This window comes from Camelus bactrianus, chromosome 27, assembly GCF_048773025.1.
Source record: "Camelus bactrianus isolate YW-2024 breed Bactrian camel chromosome 27, ASM4877302v1, whole genome shotgun sequence".
In the NCBI taxonomy this organism is placed as follows: Eukaryota; Metazoa; Chordata; class Mammalia; order Artiodactyla; family Camelidae; genus Camelus; species Camelus bactrianus.
This window is the reverse complement of record NC_133565.1, coordinates 2,196,376-2,214,124: the sequence shown is the minus strand read 5'-3', so window position 1 is coordinate 2,214,124 and position 17,749 is coordinate 2,196,376.

Sequence of the window (17,749 nt, the reverse complement as noted above, 5' to 3'; positions counted from 1 at the left end):
CCTGCGGTTTTCACTGTAAATCGGAGTTGGAGCAAGTACCTCCCCATATATATATATGGAGTGGAGTTTGCAACTGAAGAGAAACTTTGTGTTCCAAACAAGCTACGTGAAGGACGACTTTCATACACACTTATCTCTCAGAACTGAGCATGTGGAGAGACGTTCGTTCATCTAGCACAAAGGGAACGGGTTGCAGGGGAAACTTTTACTCTGGTATCTCGGTCTGTTTCCTAGTGCCGGTTTGAAGTTCCTGCAGTTTTCACTGTAAAACCGAGTTGGAGCTAGTACCACCCCATATATGTGTATGGATTGGAGTTTGCAACTGAAGAGAAACTTTGTGTTCCCAACAAGCTAGGTGAAGGACGGCTTTCACACACACTTATCTCTCAGAACTGAGCATGTGGAGAGACTTTCGTTCATTAGGCACAAAGGGAAAGGGTTGTATGATAAAATATTACTGTGGTTTCTCGGTCTGTTTCCTAGTGCAGGTTTGAAGTTCCTTCATTTTTCACTGTAAATCCGAGTTGGAACTGGTACAACCCCATATATATATATGGAGTGGAGTTTGCAACTGAAGAGAAACTATGTGTTCCCAACAAGCTAGGTGAAGGACGGCTTTCACACACAATTATCTCTCAGAACTGAGCATGTGGAGAGACGTTCGATCATCTAGCACAAAATGGAACGGTTTGCAGGAGAAACTTTTACTCTGGTATCTCGGTCTGTTTCCTATGCCGGTTTGAAGTTCCTGCAGTTTTCACTGTAAAACCGAGTTGGAGCTAGTACCTACCCATATATATGTATGGAGTGGAGTTTGCAACTGAAGAGGATCTTTGAGTTCCCAACAAGCAAGGTGAAGGACGGCTTTCACACACACTTATCTCTCAGAACTGAGCTTGTGGAGAGACGTTCGTTCATCTAGCACAAAGGGACGGGTTGCATGAGAAACTATTACTCTGGTTTCCCGGTCTGTTTCCTAGTGCCAGTTTGAAGTTCCTGCAGTTTTCACTTTAAAACCGAGTTGGAGCTAGTACCTCCCCATATATATGTATGGAGTGGAGATTACAACCGAAGAGAAACTTTGTGTTCCCAACAAGCTAGGTGAAGGACGGCTTTCACACACATTTATCTCTCAGAAATGAGCATGTGGAGAGACGTTCGTTCATCTAGCACAAAGGGAACGGGTTGCAGGAGAAACTTTTACTCTGGTTTCTCGGTCTGTTTCCTAGTGCCGGTTTTAAGTTCCTGCAGTTTTCACTGTAAAACCGAGTTGGAGCTAGTACCTCCCCATATATATGTATGGAGTGGAGTTTGCAACTGAAGAGAAACTTTGTGTTCCCAACAAGCTAGTTGAAGGATGGCTTTCACACACACTTATCTCTCAGAACTGAGCATGTGGAGAGACGTTCGTTCATCTAGCACAAAGGGAACGGGTTGCAGGGGAAACTTTACTCTGGTTTCTCGGTCTGTTTCCTAGTGCCGGTTTGAAGTTCCTGCAGTTTTCACTGTAAAACCGAGTTGGAGCTAGTACCTCCCCATATATATGTATGGAGTGGAGTTTGCAACTGAAGAGAAACTTTGTGTTCCCAACAAGTTAGGTGAAGGACGGCTTTCACACACACTTATCTCTCAGAACTGAGCATGTGGAGAGACGTTCGTTCATCTAGCACAAATGAAACGGGTTGTAGGATAAACTATTTCTCTGGTTTCTCGGTATGTTTCCAAGTGCCGTTTTGAAGTTCCTGCGGTTTTCACTGTAAATCGGATTTGGAGCAAGTACTTCCCCATATATATATATGGAGTGGAGTTTGCAACTGAAGAGAAACTTTGTCTTCCCAACAAGATAGGTAAAGGACGGCTTTCACACACACTTATCTCTCAGAACTGAGCATGTGGAGAGACGTTCGTTCATCTAGCACAAAGGGAACGGGTAGAAGGGGAAACTTTTACTCTGGTATCTCGGTCTGTTTCCTAGTGCCGGTTTGAAGTTCCTGCAGTTTTCACTGTAAAACAGAGTTGGAGCTAGTACCTCCCCATATATGTGTATGGAGTGGAGTTTGCATCTGAAGAGAAACTTTGTGTTCCCAACAAGCTAGGTGAAGTACGGCTTTCACACACACTTATCTCTCAGAACTGAGCATGTGGAGAGACGTTCGTTCATCTAGCACAAAGGGAACGGTTTGCAGGAGAAACTTTTACTCTGGCTTCTCGGTCTGTTTCCTAGTGCCGGTTTGAAGTTCCTGCAGTTTTCACTGTAAAACCGAGTTGGAGCTAGTAACTCCCCATATATATGTATGGATTGGAGTTTGCAACTGAAGAGAAACTTTGTGTTCCCAACAAGCTAGGTGAAGGATGGCTTTCACACACACTTATCTCTCAGAACTGAGCATGTGGAGAGACGTTCGTTCATCAAGCACAATGGGAATGGGTTGCAGGAGAAACTTTTACTCTGGTATCTCGGTCTGTTTCCTAGTGCCGGTTTGAAGTTCGTGCAGTTTTCACTGTAAAACCGAGTTGGTGCTAGTACCTCCCCATATATATGTATGGATTGGAATTTGCAACTGAAGAGAAACTTTGTGTTCCCAACAAGCTAGGTGAAGGACGGCTTTCACACACACTTATCTCTCAGAACTGAGCATGTGGAGAGACGTTCGTTCATCTAGCACAAAGGGAACGGGTTGTATGATAAAATATTACTGTGGTTTCTCGGTCTGTTTCCTAGTGCAGGTTTGAAGTTCCTTCATTTTTCACTGTAAATCCGAGTTGGAACTGGTACATCCCCATATATATATATGGAGTGGAGTTTGCAACTGAAGAGAAACTATGTGTTCCCAACAAGCTAGGTGAAGGACGGCTTTCACACACACTTATCTCTCAGAACTGAGCATGTGGAGAGACGTTCGATCATCTAGCACAAAGGGAACGGTTTGCAGGAGAAACTTTTACTCTGGTATCTCGGTCTGTTTCCTATGCCGGTTTGAAGTTCCTGCAGTTTTCACTGTAAAACCGAGTTGGAGCTAGTACCTACCCATATATATGTATGGAGTGGAGTTTGCAACTGAAGAGGATCTTTGTGTTCCCAACAAGCTATGTGAAGGACGGCTTTCACACACACTTATCTCTCAGAACTGAGCTTGTGGAGAGACGTTCGTTCATCTAGCAGAAAGGGACGGGTTGCATGAGAAACTATTACTCTGGTTTCTCGGTCTGTTTCCTAGTGCCGGTTTGAAGTTCCTGCAGTTTTCACTGTAAAACCGAGTTGGAGCTAGTACCTCCCCATATATATGTATGGAGTGGAGATTACAACCGAAGAGAAACTATGTGTTCCCAACAAGCTAGGTGAAGGATGGCTTTCACACACACTTATCTCTCAGAACTGAGCATGTGGAGAGACGTTCGTTCATCTAGCACAAAGGGAACGGGTTGCAGGGGAAACTTTACTCTGGTTTCTCGGTCTGTTTCCTAGTGTCGGTTTGAAGTTCCTGCAGTTTTCACTGTAAAACCGAGTTGGAGCTAGTACCTCCCCATATATATGTATGGAGTGGAGTTTGCAACTGAAGAGAAACTTTGTGTTCCCAACAAGTTAGGTGAAGGACGGCTTTCACACACACTTTTCTCTCAGAACTGAGCATGTGGAGAGACGTTCGTTCATCTAACACAAATGGAACGGGTTGTAGGATAAACTATTTCTCTGGTTTATCGGTATGTTTCCAAGTGCCGTTTTGAAGTTCCTGCGGTTTTCACTGTAAATCGGAGTTGGAGCAAGTACCTCCCCATATATATATATGGAGTGGAGTTTGCAACTGAAGAGAAACTTTGTCTTCCCAACAAGATAGGTAAAGGACGGCTTTCACACACACTTATCTCTCAGAACTGAGCATGTGGAGAGACGTTCGTTCATCTAGCACAAAGGGAACGGGTTGAAGGGGAAACTTTTACTCTGGTATCTCGGTCTGTTTCCTAGTGCCGGTTTGAAGTTCCTGCAGTTTTCACTGTAAAACCGAGTTGGAGCTAGTACCTCCCCATATATGTGTATGGAGTGGAGTTTGCATCTGAAGAGAAACTTTGTGTTCCCAACAAGGTAGGTGAATGACGGCTTTCACACACACTTATCTCTCAGAACTGAGCATGTGGAGAGACGTTCGTTCATCTAGCACAAAGGGAACGGGTTGCAGGAGAAACTATTTCTCTGGTTTCCCGGTCTGTTTCCTCGTGCCGGTTTGAAGTTCCTGCAGTTTTCACTGTAAAACCGAGTTGGAGCTAGTACCTCCCCATATATATGTATGGAGTGGAGTTTACAACTGAAGAGAAACTTTGTGTTCCCAACAAGCTATGTGAAGTACGGCTTTCACACACACTTATCTCTCAGAACTGAGCATGTGGAGAGACGTTCGTTCATCTAGCACAAAGGGAACGGTTTGCAGGAGAAACTTTTACTTTGGCTTCTCGGTCTGTTTCCTAGTGCCGGTTTGAAGTTCCTGCAGTTTTCACTGTAAAACCGAGTTGGAGCTAGTAACTCCCCATATATATGTATGGATTGGAGTTTGCAACTGAAGAGAAACTTTGTGTTCCCAACAAGCTAGGTGAAGGATGGCTTTCACACACACTTATCTCTCAGAACTGAGCATGTGGAGAGACGTTCGTTCATCAAGCACAAATGGAACGGTTTGCAGGAGAAACTTTTACTCTGGTATCTCGGTCTGTTTCCTAGTGCCGGTTTGAAGTTCGTGCAGTTTTCACTGTAAAACCGAGTTGGTGCTAGTACCTCCCCATATATATGTATGGATTGGAATTTGCAACTGAAGAGAAACTTTGTGTTCCCAACAAGCTAGGTGAAGGACGGCATTCACACACACTTATCTCTCAGATCTGAGCATGTGGAGAAACGTTCGTTCATCTAGCACAAAGAGAACGGGTTGCAGGAGAAAATATTACTCTGGTTTCTCGGACTGTTTCCTACTGCCGGTTTGAAGTTCCTGCAGTTTTCACTGTAAAACCGAGTTGGAGCTATTACCACCCCACATATATGTATGGAGTGGAGTTTGCAACTGAAGAGAAACTTTGTGTTCCCAACAAGCTAGATGAAGGACGGCTTTCACACACACTTATCTCTCAGAACTGAGCATGTGGAGAGACGTTCGTTCATGTAGCACAAAGGAACGGGTTGCAGGAGAAACATTTACTCTGGTTTCTCGGTCTGTTTCCTAGTGCCGGTTTGAAGTTCCTGCAGGTTTCACTGTAAAACCGAGTTGGAGCTTGTACCTCCCCATATATATGTATGGATTGGAGTTTGCAACTGTAGAGAAACTTTGTGTTCCCAACAAGCTAGATGAAGGACGACTTTAACACACACTTTTTTCTCAGAACTGAGCATGTGGAGAGACGTTCGTTCATCTAGAACAAAGGGAACGTGTTGCAGGGGAAACATTTACTCTGGTTTCTCAGTCTGTTTCCTAGTGCCGGTTTGATGTTCCTGCATTTTTCACTGTAAAACCGAGTTGGAGCTAGTACCTACCCATATATATGTATGCAGTGGAGTTTGCAACTGTAGAGATACTTTGTGTTCCCAACAAGCTAGGTGAAGGACGGCTTTCACACACACTTATCTCTCAGAACTGAGCATGTGGAGAGACGTTCGTTCATCTAGCAGAAAGGGACGGGTTGCATGAGAAACTATTACTCTGGTTTCTCGGTCTGTTTCCTAGTGCCGGTTTGAAGTTCCTGCAGTTTTCACTGTAAAACCGAGTTGGAGCTAGTACCTCCCCATATATATGTATGGATTGGAGTTTACAACCGAAGAGAAACTTTGTGTTCCCAACAAGCTAGGTGAAGGATGGCTTTCACACACACTTATCTCTCAGATCTGAGCATGTGGAGATACGTTCGTTCATCTAGCACAAAGAGAACGGGTTGCAGGAGAAACTATTACTCTGGTTTCTCGGTCTGTTTCCTAGTGCCGGTTTGAAGTTCCTGCAATTTTCACTGTAAAACCGAGTTGGAGCTGTTACCACCCCACATATATGTATGGAGTGGAGTTTGCAACTGAAGAGAAACTTTGTGTTCCCAACAAGCTAGGTGAAGGACGGCTTTCACACACAATTTTCCCTCAGATCTGAGCATGTGGAGAGACGTTCGTTCATGTAGCACAAAGGAACGGATTGCAGGAGAAACTTTTACTCTGGTTTCTCGGTCTGTTTCCTAGTGCCGGTTTGAAGTTCCTGCAGTTTTCACTGTAAAACCGAGTTGGAGCTTGTACCTCCCCATATATATGTATGGAGTGGGGTTTGCAACTGAAGAGAAACATTGTGTTCCCAACAAGCTAGATGAAGGACGACTTTCACACACACTTTTCTCTCAGAACTGAGCATGTGGAGAGACGTTCGTTCATCTAAAACAAAGGGAACGTGTTGCAGGAGAAACATTTACTCTGGTTTCTCAGTCTGTTTCCTAGTGCCGGTTTGATGTTCCTGCATTTTTCACTGTAAAACCGTGTTGGAGCTAGTACCTCTCCATATATATGTATGCAATGGAGTTTGCAACTGTAGAGATACTTTGTGTTCCCAACAAGCTAGGTGAAGGACGGCTTTCACACACACTTACCTCTCAGAACTGAGCATGTGGAGAGACGTTCGTTCATCTAGCAAAAAGGGAACGGGTTGAAGGTGAAACTTTTACTCTGGTTTCTCACTCTGTTTCCTAGTGCCGGTTTGATGTTCCTGCAGTTTTCACTGTAAAACCTAATTGGAGCTAGTGCCTACCCATATATATGTATGGAGTGGAGGTTGCACCTGAAGAGAAACTTTGTGTTCCCAACAAGCAAGATGAAGGACGGCTTTCACACACACTTACCTCTCAGAACTGAGCATGTGGAGAGACGTTCGTTCATCTAGCACAAAGGGAACGGGTTGCAGGAGAATCTTTTACTCTGGTTTCTCGGTCTGCTTCCTAGTGCCGGTTTTAAGTTCCTGCAGTTTTCACTGTAAAACCGAGTTGGAGCTAGTACCTCCCCATATATATGTATGGAGTGGAGTTTGCAACTGAAGAGAAACTTTGTGTTCCCAACCAGCTAGGTGAAGGACGGATTTCAAACACACTTATCTGTCAGAACTGAGCATGTGGAGAGACGTTCGTTCATCTAGCACAAAGGGAACGGGTTGCAGGAGAAACTTTTACTCTGGTATCTCGGTTTGTTTCCTAGTGCCGGTTTGAATTTCCTGCAGTTTTCACTGTAAAACCGAGTTGGAGCTAGTACCTCCCCATATATATTTATGGAGTGGAATTTGCAACTGAAGAAAAACTTTGTGTTCCCAACAAGCTAGGTGAAGGACGGCTTTCACACACACTTATCTCTCAGAATTGAGCATGTGGAGAGACGTTCGTTCATCTAGCACAAAAGGAACTGGTTGTATGTTAAAATATTACTCTGGTTTCTCGGTCTGTTTCCTAGTGCCGGTTTGAAGTTCCTGCAGTTTTCACTGTAAAACCGTGTTGGAGCTAGTACAACCCCATATATATGTATGGAGTGGAGTTTGCAACTGAAGAGAATCTTTGTGTTCCCAACAAGCTAGGTGAAGGACGGCTTTCACACAAACATATCTCTCAGAAGGGAGCATGTGGAGAGACGTACGTTCATCTAGCACAAAGGGAACGGGTTGCATGTGAAACTATTACTCTGATTTCTCGGTCTGTTTCCTAGTTCCGGTTTGATGTTCCTGCAGTTTTCACTGTAAAACCGAGTTGGAGCTTGTACCTCCCCATATATATGTATGGAGTGGTGTTTACAACCGAAGAGAAACTTTGTGTTCCCAACAAGCTAGGTGAAGGACGGCTTTCACACACACTTATCTGTCAGAACTTAGCATGTGGAGAGACGTTCGTTCATCTAGCACAAAGGGAACGGTTGCAGGAGAAACTTTTACTCTGGATTCTCGGTCTGTTTCCTAGTGCCGGTTTGAAGTTCCTGCAGTTTTCACTGTAAAACCGAGTTGGAGCTAGTACATCCCCATATATATGTATGGAGTGGAGTTTGCAACTGAAGAGAAACTTTGTGTTCCCAACAAGCTAGGTGAAGGATGGCTTTCACACACACTTATCTCTCAGAACTGAGCATGTGGAGAGACGTTCATTCATCTAGCAAAAAGGGAACGGGTTGCAGGAGAAACTTTTACTCTGGTATCTCGGTCTGTTTCCTAGTGCCGGTTTGAAGTTCCTGCAGTTTTCACTGTAAAACCGAGTTGGAGCTAATACCTCCCCATATATATGTATGGAGTGGAGTTTGCAACTGAAGAGAAACTTTGTGTTCCCAACAAGCTAGGTGAAGGACGGCTTTCACACACACATATCTCTCAGAACTGAGCATGTGGAGAGACGTTCGTTCATCTAGCACAAAGGGAATGGGATGTAGGATATACTATTTATCTGGTTTCTCGGTATGTTTCCAAGTGCCGGTTTGAAGGTCCTGCAGTTTTCACTGTAAATCGGTGTTGGAGCAAGTACCTCCCCATATATATATATGGAGTGGAGTTTGCAACTGAAGAGAAAATTTGTGTTCCCAACAAGCTAGGTGAAGGATGGCTTTCACACACACTTATCTCTCAGATCTGAGCATGTGGAGAGACGTTCGTTCATCTAGCACAATGGAACGGTTTGCAGGAGAAACTTTTACTCTGGTATCTCGGTCTGTTTCCTAGTGCCGGTTTGAAGTTCCTGCAGTTTTCACTGTAAAACAGAGTTGGAGCTAGTACCTCCCCATATATATTTATGGAGTAGAGTTTGCAACTGAAGAGAAACTTTGTGTTCCCAACAAGCTAGGTGAAGGACGGCTTTCACACACACTTATCTCTCAGAACTGAGCATGTGGAGAGACGTTCGTTCATCTAGCACAAAGGGAACGGGTTGCAGGGGAAACATTTACTCTGGTTTCTCAGTCTGTTTCCTAGTGCCGGTTTGATGTTCCTGCAGTTTTCACTGTAAAACCGAGTTGGAGCTTGTACCTCCCCATATATATGTATGCAGTGGAGTTTGCAACTGAAGAGATAATTTGTGTTCCCAACAAGCTATGTGAAGGGCGGCTTTCACACACACTTATCTCTCAGAACTGAGCATGTGGAGAGACGTTCGTTCATCTAGCACAAAGGGAACGTGTTGAAGGTGAAACTTTTACTCTGGTTTCTCACTCTGTTTCCTAGTGCCGGTTTGAAGTTCCTGCAGTTTTCACTGTAAAACCGAATTGGAGCTAGGGATTACCCATATATATGTATGGAGTGGAGGTTGCAACTGAAGAGAAACTTTGTGTTCCCAACAAGCTAGGTGAAGGACGGCTTTCACACACACTTATCTCTCAGAACTGAGCATGTGGAAAGTCGTTCGTTCATCTAGCACAAAGGGAACGGGTTGCAGGAGAATCTTTTACTCTGGTTTCTCGGTCTGTTTCCTAGTGCCGGTTTGAAGTTCCTGCAGTTTTCACTGTAAAACCGTGTTGGAGCTAGTACCTCCCTATATATATGTATGGAGTGGAGTTTGTCACTGAAGAGAAACTTTGTGTTCCCAACAAGCTAGATGAAGGACGGCTTTCACACACAATTATCTCTCAGAACTGAGCTTGTGGAGAGACGTTCGTTCACCTAGCACAAAAGAAACGGGTTGAAGGAGAAATTTTTATTCTGGTTTCTCGGTCTGTTTAATAGTGCCGTTTTGAAGTTCCTGCAGTTTTCACTGTAAAACCGTGTTAGAGCTTGTACCTCTCCATATATATATATGGAGTGGAGTTTGCAACTGAAGAGAAACTTTGTGTTCCCAACAAGCTAGGTGAAGGACGGCTTTCACACACACTTATCTCCCATTACTGAGCATGTGGAGAGACGTTCATTCATCTAGCACAAAGGGAACGGGTAGCAGGAGAAACTTTTACTCTGGTATCTCGGTCTGTTTCCTAGTGCCGGTTTGAAGTTCCTGCAGTTTTCACTGTAAAACCGAGTTGGAGCTAGTACCTCCCCATATATATGTATGGAGTGGAGTTTGCAACTGAAGAGAAACTTTGTGTTCCCAACAAGCAAGGTGAAGGACGGCTTTCACACACACTTATCTCTCAGAACTGAGCATGTGGAGAGACGTTCGTTCATCTAGCACAAATGGAACGGTTTGCAGGAGAATCTATTACTCTGGTTTCTCGGTCTGTTTCCTAGTGTCGGTTTGAAGTTCCTGCAGTTTTCACTGTAAAACAGAGTCGGAGCTAGTACCTCCCACTTTATATGTATGGACTGGAGTTTGCAACTGAAGAGAAACTTTGTGTTCTCAACAAGCTAGGTGAAGGACGGCTTTCACACACACTTATCTCTCTGAACTGAGCATGTGGAGAGACGTTCGTTCATCTAGCACAAAGGGAACGGGTTGCAGGAGAAGCTTTTAGTCTGGTATCTCGGTCTGTTTCCTAGTGCCGGTTTGAAGTTCCTGCAGTGTTCACTGTAAAACCGTGTTGGAGCTAGTACCTCCCCATATATGTGTATGGAGTGGAGTTTGCAACTGAAGAGAAACTTTGTGTTCCCAACAAGCTAGGTGAAGGACGGCTTTGACACACAATTATCTCTCAGAACTGAGCATCTGGAGAGACGTTCGTTCATCTAGCACAAAAGGAACTGGTTTTATGATAAAATATTACTCTGGCTTCTCGGTCTGTTTCCTAGTGCCGGTTTGAAGCTCCTGCAGTTTTCACTGTAAAACCGTGTTGGAGCTAGGACAACCCCATATATATGTATGGAGTGGAATTTGCAACTGAAGAGAAACTATGTGTTCCCAACAAGTAGAGTGAAGGACGGCTTTCACACAAACTTATCTCTCAGAACTGAGCATGTGGAGAGACGTTCGTTCATCTAGCACAAAGGAACGGTTTGCAGGAGAAACTTTTACTCTGGTATCTCGGTCTGTTTCCTAGTGCCGGTTTGAAATTCCTGCAGTTTTCACTGTAAAACCGAGTTGGAGCTAGTACCTCCCCATATATTTTTATGGACTGGGGTTTGCAACTGAAGAGAAACTTTGTGTTCCCAACAAGCTAGGTGAAGGACGGCTTTCACACACAATTATCTCTCAGAACTGAGCATGTGGAGAGACTTTTGTTCATCTAGCACAAAGGGAACGGTTTGCAGGAGAAAATATTACTCTGGTTTCTCGGTCTGTTTCTTAGTGCCGGTTTGAAGTTCCTGCAGTTTTCACTGTAAAACCGAGTTGGAGCTAGTAACACCCCATATATATGTATGGAGTGGAGTTTACAACTGAAGAGAAACTTTGTGTTCCCAACAAGCTATGTGAAGGACGGCTTTCACACACACTTATCTCTCAGAACTGAGCATGTGGAGAGACGTTCGTTCATCTAGCACAAAGGGAACGGTTTGCAGGAGAAACTTTTACTCTGGTTTCTCGGTCTGTTTCCTAGTGCCGGTTTGAAGTTCCTGCAGTTTTCACTGTAAAACCGTGTTGGAGCTAGTACCTCCCCATATATATGTATGGATTGGAGTTTCCAACTGAAGAGAAACTTTGTGTTCCCAACAAGCAAGGTGAAGGATGGCTTTCACACACTCATATCTTTCAGAACTGAGCATGTGGAGAGACGTTCGTTCATCTAGCACAAAGGGAACGGGTTGCAGGAGAAACTTTTACTCTGGTATCTCGGTCTGTTTCCTAGTGCCGGTTTGAAGCTCCTGCAGTTTTCACTGTAAATCCGAGTTGGATCCAGTACCTCCCCATATATATGTATGGAGTGGTGGTTGCAACTGAAGAGAATCTTTGTGTTCCCAACAAGCTAGGTGAAGGACGGCTTTCATACACAATTATCTCTCAGAACTGAGCATGTGGAGAGACGTTCGTTCATGTACCACAAAGGGAACGGGTTGCAGGAGAAACTTTTACTCTGGTTTCTCGGTCTGTTTCCTAGTGCCGGTTTGATGTTCCTGCAGTTTTAACTGTAAAACCGATTTGGAGCTAGTACCTCCCCATATATATGTATGGAGTGGTGTTTGCCACTGTAGAGAAACTTTGTGTTCCCCACAAGCTAGATGAAGGACGACTTTCACACACATTTTTCTCTCAGAACTGAGCATGTGGAGAGTCATTCGTTCGTCTAGAACAAAGGGAACGTGTTGCAGGAGAAACATTTAATCTGGTTTCTCAGTCTGTTTCCTAGTGCCGGTTTGATGTTCCTGCAGTTTTCACTGTAAAAACGAGTTGGAGCTAGTACCTCCCCATATATATGTATGGAGTGTAGTTAGCAACTGAAGAGATACTTTGTGTTCCCAACAAGATAGGTGAAGGACGGCTTTCACACACACTTATCTCTCAGAACTGAGCATGTGGAGAGACTTTCGTTCATCTAGCACAAAGGGAACGGGTTGAAGGTGAAACTTTTACTCTGGTTTCTCACACTGTTTCCAAGTGCCGGTTTGAAGTTCCTGCAGTTTTCACTGCAAAACCGAATTGGAGCTAGTACCTACCCATATATATGTATGGAGTGGAGTTTGCAACTGAAGAGAAACTTTGTGTTCCCAACAAGCTAGATGAAGGACGGCTTTCACACAGAATTATCTCTCAGAACTGAGCATGTGGAGAGACGTTCGTTCACCTAGCACAAAAGGAACGGGTTGCAGGAGAAATTTTTTCTCTGGTTTCTCTTTCTGTTTCGTAGTGCCGGTATTAAGTTCCTGCAGTTTTCGCTGTAAAAAAGAGTTGGAGCTAGTACCTCCCCATATAAATGTATGGAGTGGAGTTTACAACTGAAGAGAAAATTTGTGTTCCCAACAAGCTATGTGAAGGACGGCTTTCACACACACTTATCTCTCAGAACTGAGCATGTGGAGAGACGTTCGTTCATCTAGCACAAAGGGAACGGGTTGCAGGAGAATATATTACTCTGGTTTCTCGGTCTGTTTCCTAGTGCCGGTTTGAAGTTCCTGCAGTTTTCACTGTAAAACCGAGTTGGAGCTAGTACCTCCCCATATATATGTATGGAGTGGAGTTGGCAACTGAATAGAAACTTTGTGTTCCCAACAAGCAAGGTGAAGGACGGCTTTCACACACACTTATCTCTCAGAACTGAGCATGTGGAGAGACTTTCGTTCATTTGGCATAAAGGGAACGGGTTGCAGGAGAAACTTTTACTCTGTTTCCTCGGTCTGTTTCCTAGTGCCGGTTTGAAGTTCCTGCATTTTTCACTGTAAAACCTAGTTGGAGCTAGTACATCCCCATATATATGTATGGAGTGGAGTTTGCAACTGAAGAGAATCTTTGTGTTCCCAACAAGCTAGGTGAAGGACGGCTTTCACACACACATATCTCTCAGAACTGAGCATGTGGAGAGACGTACGTTCATCTAGCACAAAGGGAACGGGTTGCATGTGAAACTATTACTCTGGTTTCTCGGTCTTTTTCCTAGTTCCGGTTTGAAGTTCCTGCAGTTTTCACTGTAAAACCGAGTTGGAGCTAGTACCTCCCCATATATATGTATAGAGTGGTGTTTACAACCGAAGAGAAACTTTGTGTTCCCAACAAGCTAGGTGAATGACGGCTTTCACACACACTTATCTGTCAGAACTCAGCATGTGGAGAGACGTTCGTTCATCTAGCACAAAGGGAACGGGTTGCAGGAGAAACTTTTACTCTGGTATCTCGGTCTGTTTCCTAGTGCCGGTTTGAAGTTCCTGCAGTTTTCACTGTAAACCCGAGTTGGAGCTAATACCTCCCCATATATATGTATGGAGTGGAGTTTGCAACTGAAGAGAAACTTTGTGTTCCCAACAAGCTAGGTAAAGAACGGCTTTCACACACACATATCTCTCAGAAGTGAGCATGTGGAGAGACGTTCGTTCATCTAGCACAAAGGGAACGGGATGTAGGGTATACTATTTCTCTGATTTCTCGGTATGTTTCCAAGTGCCGGTTTGAAGTTCCTGCGGTTTTCACTGTAAATCGGAGTTGGAGCAAGTACCTCCCCATATATATATATGGAGTGGAGTTTGCAACTGAAGAGAAACTTTGTGTTCCCAACAAGTTAGGTGAAGGACGGCTTTCACACACACTTATCTCTCAGAACTGAGCATGTGGAGAGACGTTCGTTCATCTAGCATAAAGGGAACGGGTTGCAGGAGAAACTTTTACTCTGGTATCTCGGTCTGTCTCCTAGTGCCGGTTTGAAGTTCCAGCAGTTTTCACTGTAAAACCGATTTGGAGCTAGTACATACCCATATATGTGTATGGAGTGGAGTTTGCAACTGAAGAGAAACTTTGTGTTCCCAACAAGCTAGATGAAGGACGGCTTTCACACAGAATTATCTCTCAGAACTGAGCATGTGGAGAGACGTTCGTTCACCTAGCACAAAAGGAACGGGTTGCAGGAGAAATTTTTACTCTGGTTTCTCGGTCTTTTTCCTAGTGCCGGTATTAAGTTCCTGCAGTTTTCGCTGTAAAAAAGAGTTGGAGCTAGTACCTCCCCATATAAATGTATGGAGTGGAGTTTACAACTGAAGAGAAAATTTGTGTTCCCAACAAGCTATGTGAAGGACGGCTTTCACACACACTTATCTCTCAGAACTGAGCATGTGGAGAGACGTTCGTTCATCTAGCACAAAGGGAACGGGTTGCAGGAGAATATATTACTCTGGTTTCTCGGTCTGTTTCCTAGTGCCGGTTTGAAGTTCCTGCAGTTTTCACTGTAAAACCGAGTTGCAGCTAGTACCTCCCCATATATATGTATGGAGTGGAGTTGGCAACTGAATAGAATCTTTGTGTTCCCAACAAGCAAGGTGAAGGACGGCTTTCACACACACTTATCTCTCAGAACTTAGCATGTGGAGAGACGTTCGTTCATTTGGCATAAAGGGAACGGGTTGCAGGAGAAACTTTTACTCTGGTTCCTCGGTCTGTTTCCTAGTGCCGGGTTGAAGTTCCTGCATTTTTCACTGTAAAACCGAGTTGGAGCTAGTACATCCCCATATATATGTATGGAGTGGAGTTTGCAACTGAAGAGAATCTTTGTGTTCCCAACAAGCTAGGTGAAGGACGGCTTTCACACACACATATCTCTCAGAACTGAGCATGTGGAGAGACGTACGTTCATCTAGCACAAAGGGAACGGGTTGCATGTGAAACTATTACTCTGGTTTCTCGGTCTTTTTCCTAGTTCCGGTTTGAAGTTCCTGCAGTTTTCACTGTAAAACCGAGTTGGAGCTAGTACCTCCCCATATATATGTATGGAGTGGAGATTGCAACTGAAGAGAATCTTTGTGTTCCCAACAAGCTAGGTGAAGGACGGCTTTCACACACACTTATCTCTCAGAACTGAGCATGTGGAGAGACTTCGTTCATCTAGCACAAAGGGAACGGGTTGCAGGAGAAACTATTACTCTGGTTTCTCGGTCTGTTTCCTACTGCCGGTTTGAAGCTCCTGCAGTTTTCACTGTAAAACCGAGTTGGATAGTACCTCCCCATATATATATATGGAGTGGAGGTTTCAACTGAAGAGAAACTTTGTGTTCCCAACAAACTAGGTGAAGGACGGCTTTCAAACACACTTATCTATCAGAACTGAGCATGTGGAGAGACGTTTGTTCATGTAGCACAAAAGGAACGGGTTGCAGGAGAAACTTTTACTCTGGTTTCTCGGTCTGTTTCCTAGTGCCGGTTTGATGTTCCTGCAGTTTTCACTGTAAAACCGAGTTGGAGCTAGTACCTCCCCATGTATATGTATGGAGTGGTGTTTGCAACTGTAGAGAAACTTTGTGTTCCCCACAAGCTAGATGAAAGACGACTTTCACACACATTTTTCTCTCAGAACTGAGCATGTGGAGAGACGTTCGTTCGTCTAGAACAAAGGGAACGTGTTGCAGGTGAAACATTTACTCTGGTTTCTCAGTCTGTTTCCTAGTGCCGGTTTGAAGTTCCTGCAGTTTTCACTGTAAAACCGATTTGGAGCTAGTACCTCCCCATATATATGTATGGAGTGGAGTTTGCAACTGAAGAGAAACTTAGTGTTCCCAACAAGCTAGGTGAAAGACGGCTTTCACACACACTTATCCCTCAGACCTGAGCATGTGGAGAGACGATCGTTCATCTAGCACAAAGGGAACGGGTTGCAGGAGAAACTTTTCTCTGTTTTCTCAGCCTGTTTCCAAGTGCCGGTTTGAAGTTCCTGCAGTTTTCACTGTAAAACCGAGTTGGGCTAGTACCTCCCCATACATATGTATGGATTGGAGTTTGCAACTGAAGAGAAACTTTATGTTCCCAACAAGTTATGTGAAGGTCTGTTTTCACACACACATATCTCTCAGAACTGAGCATGTGGAGAGACGTTCGTTCATCTAGCACAAAGGGAACGGGTTGCAGGAGAATCTATTACTCTGGTTTCTCAGTCTGTTTCCTAGTGCCCGTTTGAAGTTCCTGCAGTTTTCACTGTAAAATCGAGTTGGAGCTAGTACCTCCTCATATATATGTATGGAGTGGAGTTTGCAACTGAAGAGAAACTTTGTGTTCCCAACAAGCTAGGTGAAGGTCTGTTTTCACACACACTTAACTCTCAGAACTGAGCATGTGGAGAGACTTTCGTTCATCTAGCACAAAGGGAACGGGTTGCAGGAGAAACTTTTACTCTGGTTTCCCGGTCTGTTTCCTAGTGCCGGTTTGAAGTTCCTGCAGTTTTCACTGTAAAACCGAGTTGGAGCTAGTACCTCCCCATATATATGTATGGAGTGGAGTTTACAACTGAAGAGAAATTTTATGTTCCCAACAAGCTATGTGAAAGACGGCTTTCACACTCACTTATCTCTCAGAACTGAGCATGTGGAGAGACGTTCGTTCATTTAGCACAAAGGGAACGGTTTGCAGGAGAAACTTTTACTCTGGTTTCTCGGTCTGTTTCCTAGTGCCGGTTTGAAGTTCCTGCAGTTTTCACTGTAAAACCGTGTTGGAGCTAGTACCTCCCCATATATATTTATGGAGTGGAGTTTGCAACTGAAGAGAATCTTTGTGTTCCCAAGAAGCAAGGTGAAGGATGGCTTTCACACACAATTATTTCTCAGAACTGAGCATTTGGAGAGACGTTCGTTCATCTAGCACAATGGGAACGGGTTGCAGGAGAAACTTTTACTCTGGTATCTCGGTCTGTTTCCTAGTGCCGGTTTGAAGTTCCTGCAGTTTTAACTGTAAAACCGAGTTGGAGCTAGTAACTCCCCATATATATGTATGGAGTGGAGTTGGCAACTGAAGAGAAACTTTGTGTTCCCAACAAGCTAGGTGAAGGACGGCTTTCACACACACTTATCTCTCAGATCTGAGCATGTGGAGAGACTTCGTTCATCTAGAAAAAAGGGAAGGGGTTGCAGGAGAAACTATTACTCTGTTTTCTCGGTCTGTTTCCTACTGCCGGTTTGAAGCTCCTGCAGTTTCACTGTAAAACCGAGTTGGAGCTAGTACCTCCCCATATATATGTATGCAGTGTAGTTTGCAACTGAAGAGATACTTTGTGTTCCCAACAAGATAGGTGAAGGACGGCTTTCACACACACTTATCTCTCAGAACTGAGCATGTGGAGAGACTTTCGTTCATCTAGCAAAAAGGGAACGCGTTGAAGGTGAAACTTTTACTCTGGCTTCTCACACTGTTTCCTAGTGCCGGTTTGAAGTTCCTGCAGTTTTCACTGCAAAACCGAATTGGAGGTAGTGCCTACCCATATATATGTATGGAGTGGGGTTTGCAACTGAAGAGAACCTTT